Source organism: Arachis ipaensis, chromosome B8, assembly GCF_059453495.1.
Source record: "Arachis ipaensis isolate K30076 ecotype BB chromosome B8, ASM5945349v1, whole genome shotgun sequence".
In the NCBI taxonomy this organism is placed as follows: Eukaryota; Viridiplantae; Streptophyta; class Magnoliopsida; order Fabales; family Fabaceae; genus Arachis; species Arachis ipaensis.
This window is the reverse complement of record NC_142443.1, coordinates 45,532,653-45,537,762: the sequence shown is the minus strand read 5'-3', so window position 1 is coordinate 45,537,762 and position 5,110 is coordinate 45,532,653. Positions and strand designations below refer to the sequence as shown.

General features: G+C 39.9%; 1 non-coding gene across 1 annotated transcript; it reads right to left on the bottom strand.

Annotated features, from left to right (window-relative positions):
- Positions 1-1,110: 1,110 nt before the first annotated feature.
- On the bottom strand, positions 1,111-1,218 carry LOC148547905 (small nucleolar RNA R71). Its single transcript, XR_015897756.1, has one exon. It is a non-coding gene; the product is annotated as a small nucleolar RNA R71 (small nucleolar RNA).
- Between the last annotated feature and the right edge of the window lie 3,892 nt (positions 1,219-5,110).

The window sequence follows — 5,110 nt, the reverse complement described above, 5'->3', positions numbered from 1 at the left end:
ATATCTTTTTGTTTCTTGTTAGTCAAGTAATCAGCTTTAATTTTCAAAATCAAATCTTTTAAATTTCTTTTTCAAATCTTTTTCAAAATAAGCTTCAATCACATCTTTTTCAAAATCAATTTCAAAATCTTTTCTAACTTCTTATCTTTTCAAAATTGATTTTAAAATCTTTTTCAATTAATCTGATCATTTTGTTTAATTCTTATCTTTTTCAAAACTACCTAACTAATTTTCTCTCTCTAATTTTCGAAAATCCCTTCCCTCTTTTCAAAATTCAATTTTAATTAACTAATTGTTTTAAATTTTAATCTAATTTAATTTCAATTTTTAATTTTCAAATTTTAATTTTAATTTTTATTTTACTTAATTTTCGAATTCTTCTCTTCTTCATCTCCTTCCATTTATTTATTCATCTACTAACACTTCTCTTCCACCCAAAATTCGAACCCCATCTTCCTCTTTGTGTTCGAGTTTTTCTCTTCTCCTTCTTCTATTCTTCTTTTCTTATACTCACATAAGGAATCTCTATACTGTGACATAGAGGATTCCATATTTTCTTTTGTGTTCTCTTCTTTTTCATATGAGCAGGAACAAGGATAAGAACATTCTTGTTGAAGCCAATCCTAAACCTAAAAGGACTCTGAAGAGGAAGCTAAGGGAAGCAAAAGCACAACTCTCTGGAGAAAATCTGACAGAAATTTTCGAAAAAGAAGGAGACATGGCCGAAAATAATAACAATGCAAGGAAGATGCTTGGTGACTTTACTGCACCAAATTCCAATTTACATGGAAGAAGCATCTCAATCCCTGCCATTGGAGCAAACAATTTTGAGCTTAAACCTCAATTAGTTTCTCTGATGCAACAGTCTGCAAGTTTCATGGACTTCCATCAGAAGATACTTTTCAGTTCTTAATTGAATTCTTGTAGATCTGTGATACTATTAAGACTAATGGGGTTGATCCCGAGGTCTATAGGCTTATGCTTTTCCCGTTTGCTGTAAGAGACAGAGCTAGAATATGGTTGGACTCTCAACCTAAGGATAGCCTAAACTCTTGGGATAAGCTGGTCACGACTTTCTTAGCCAAGTTCTTTCCTCCTCAAAAGCTTAGTAAGCTTAGAGTGGATGTTCAAACCTTCAGACAAAAAGAAGGTGAATCCCTCTATGAAGCTTGGGAGAGATACAAGCAACTGACCAAAAAGTGTCCTTCTGACATGCTTTCAGAATGGACCATCCTGGATATATTCTATGATGGTATGTCTGAGTTATCAAAGATGTCACTGGACCATTCTGCAGGTCGATCCATTCACCTAAAGAAAACGCCTGCAGAAGCTCAAGAACTCATTGACATGGTTGCTAATAACCAGTTCATGTACACTTCTGAGAGGAATCCTGTAAGTAATGGGACGCCTCAGAGGAAGGGAGTTCTTGAAATTGATGCTCTGAATGCCATATTGGCTTAGAACAAAATATTGACTCAGCAAGTCAATATGATTTCTCAGAGTCTGAATGGAATGCAAGCTGCATCCAACAGTACTCAAGAGGCATCTTCTGAAGAAGAAGCTTATGATCCTGAGAACCCTGCAATAGCAGAGGTGAATTACATGGGTGAACCTTATGGAAACACCTATAATCCCTCATGGAGAAATCATCCAAATTTCTTATGGAAGGATCAACAAAAGCCTCAACAAGGCTTTAATAATGGTGGAAGAAACAGGTTTAACAATAGCAAGCCTTTTCCATCATCCACTCAGCAATAGACAGAGAATTCTGAGCAGAGTCCCTCTAGCTTAGCAAATATAGTCTCTGATCTATCCAAGGCCACTTTAAGTTTCATAAATGAAATAAGGTCCTCCATTAGAAATTTGGAGGCACAAGTGGGCCAGCTGAGTAAAAGAGTCACTGAAACTCCTCCTAGTACTCTCCCAAGCAATACAGAAGAGAATCCAAAAAGAGAGTGCAAGGCCATTACCTTGCTTGGTGTGGTCGAACCTACAAGGGAGGAGAAGGACGTGAATCCCAGTGAGGAAGACCTCCTGGGACGTTCAGTGAACAATAAGGAGTTTCCCTTATCTAGAGACCATAGAGATTCCAATGAACCTACTCTTGCCCTTCATGAGCTTTGATGAGTATTCTTCTTCCGAAGAGAATGAAGACGTTACTGAAGAGCAAGTTGCTAAGTACCTTGGTGCAATCATGAAGTTAAATGCCAAATTATTTGGTAATGAGACTTGGGAAGATGAACCTCCCTTGCTCACCAATGAACTGAATGCATTGGATAGGCAGAAATTACCTCAAAAGAAGCAGGATCCTGGTAAATTCTTAATACCCTGTAACATAGGCACCATGACCTTTGAGAATGCTCTGTGTGACCTGGGGTCAGGCATAAACTTAATGCCACTCTCTGTAATGGAGAAACTTGGGATCTTTGAGGTGCAAGTTGCTAGAATCTCATTAGAGATGGCAGATAACTCAAGGAAAGAGGCTTATGGACAAGTAGAGGACGTGTTAGTAAAAGTTGAAGGCCTTTACATCCCTGCTGATTTCATAATCCTAGACACTGGGAAGGATGAGGATGAATCCATCATCCTTGGAAGACCCTTCCTAGCCACAGCAAAAGCTGTGATTGATGTGAACAAAGGAGAATTGGTCCTTCAACTGAATGAAGACAACCTTGTGTTTAAAACTCAAGGATCTCCTTCTGTAACCATGGAGAGGAAGCATAAAAAGCTTCTCTCACTGCAGAGTCAACCAAAGCCCCCACAGTCAAACTCTAAGTTTGGTGTTGGGAGGCCACAACCAAACTCTAAGTTTGGTGTTGAACTCCCATATCCAAACTCTAAGTTTGGTGTTAGGAGGTCTCAACAATGCTCTGAACATCTGTGAGGCTCCATGAGAGCTCACTGTCAAGCTATTGACATTAAAGAAGCACTTGTTAGGAGGCAACCCAATGTATTTAATTATATCTATTTTATTTTTATTATCATGTTTCTTTCGTGTTTTATTAGGTTGATGATCATGTGGAGTCACAAAAACTACAAAAAAATTAAAAACAGCATTAAAAACAGCACACCCTGGAGGAAGGATTACTGGCATTTAAACGCCAGTAAGGAGCATCTGGCTGGCGTTTAACGCCAGAACAGAGCATGAAACTGGCATTAAATGCCAGAAACAAGCATCAGTCTGGCGTTTAAACACCAAGATTGCACCTTGAGGAAAGCTGGCGTTAAATGCCAGAAACAAGCATAGAAGTGGCGTTTAACACCAGAAACAAGCATGAAAGTGTCGTTTAACGCCAGAAATGGGCAACAGTCTGGCGTTAAACACCAGGATTGCATACATAGGGCGTTTTACACACCTAAAAGGTGCAGGGATGTGAAATCCTTGACACTTCAAGATCTGTGGACCCCACAGGATCACCTCAGGATCTGTGGACCCCACAGGATCCCCACCTACCTCAACTCACCTTCTCTCTTCTTCCTCACATAATCCAATAACCCTCTTTTCCAAACACCCATTCACCAATCACCTCAATCTCTCTTCTCCATCACCTCTTCACCATTCACATCCATCCACACTTTCCTATAAACCCCGCCTACCTTCAAAATTCAAAATCACATTCCTACCCAAACCCACCCTAAATGGCCGAACCCTAACCCCTCTCCCCCCACTATATAAACCCCTCATTCCTTCTTCATTTTCACACAACACAACCCTTTCTTTTTACCCTTGGACGAATACACACCTCTCTCCCTTTCCTCCATTCTTCTTCTTCTTCTCATTTTTTCTCTCTTTTTTTGCTCGAGGACGAGCAAACATTCTAAGTTTGGTGTGGTAAAAGCATAGATTTTTTTATTTTTCCATAACCATTGATGGCACCTAAGACCAGAGAAACCTCAAGAAAGAGGAAAGGGAAGGCAATTGCTTCCACTTCTGAGTCATGAAAGATGGAGAGATTCATCTCAAAAGTCCATCAAGACCACTTCTATGAAGTTGTGGCCAAGAAGAAAGTGATCCCTGAGGTTCCTTTCAAGCTCAAGAAGAATGAGTATCCGGAGATCCGACTTGAGATCCAAAGAAGAGGTTGGGAAGTCCTCACCAACCCCATTCAACAAGTTGGGATCCTAATGGTTCAAGAGTTATATGCAAACGCATGGATCACTAGGAACCATGATCAAAGTATGAACCCGAATCCGAAGAATTGGCTTACCTTGGTTCGGGGGAAATACTTAGATTTCAGTCCGGAAAGTGTAAGGTTGGCATTCAACTTGCCAATGATGGAAGAAAATGCACGCCCCTACACTAGAAGGGTCAACTTTGATCAAAGGTTGGACCAAGTCCTCATGGACATATGTGTGGAAGGAGCTCAATGGAAGATTAACTCAAAAGGCAAACCGGTTCAACTAAGAAGACTGGACCTTAAGCCTGTAACTAGAGGATGGTTGGAGTTCATTCAACGCTCAATCATTCCCACTAGCAACCGATCTGAAGTTACTGTAGACCGGGCCATCATGATCCATAGTATCATGATTGGGGAGGAAGTTGAAGTTCATGAGATTATACCTCAAGAACTCTACAAGGTGGCTGACAAGCCTTCCACTTTGGCAAGGTTAGCCTTTCCTCACCTTATTTGCCACATCTGTAATTTAGCTGGGATTGACATAGAGGGAGATATCCTCATTGATGAGGACAAGCCCATCACTAAGAAGAAGATGGAGCAAACAAGAGAGCCTATTCATGGAGTTCAAGAGACGCATGAGGAAGCTCATCATCAAGAAATCCCTGAGATGCCTTGATGAGAGAACTTTTGCGTGGTCTAGAAATTTGCGGATAAATCCTCATTGCAAGTATAGTTTCTAAACCTTCAAAAGTCCTTTCATACAAACGTTTTGGGTGTCACAAGTAACAAACCCCTTAAAAATTGTTAACCGAGTATTCAAACCTCGGGTCGTCTTCTCAAGGAACTGCGAGGAAGTATGTTCTTATTATTGGTTATAAAGGTTGTAATCGGGGTTTAGAAGGTGAGAAGCAAGTAATTTAAATGACGAGTGAATTAAATGGCAATTAAAAATAAATAATAACTGTAAAACAACTTTTGGCAAGATAAGGGAA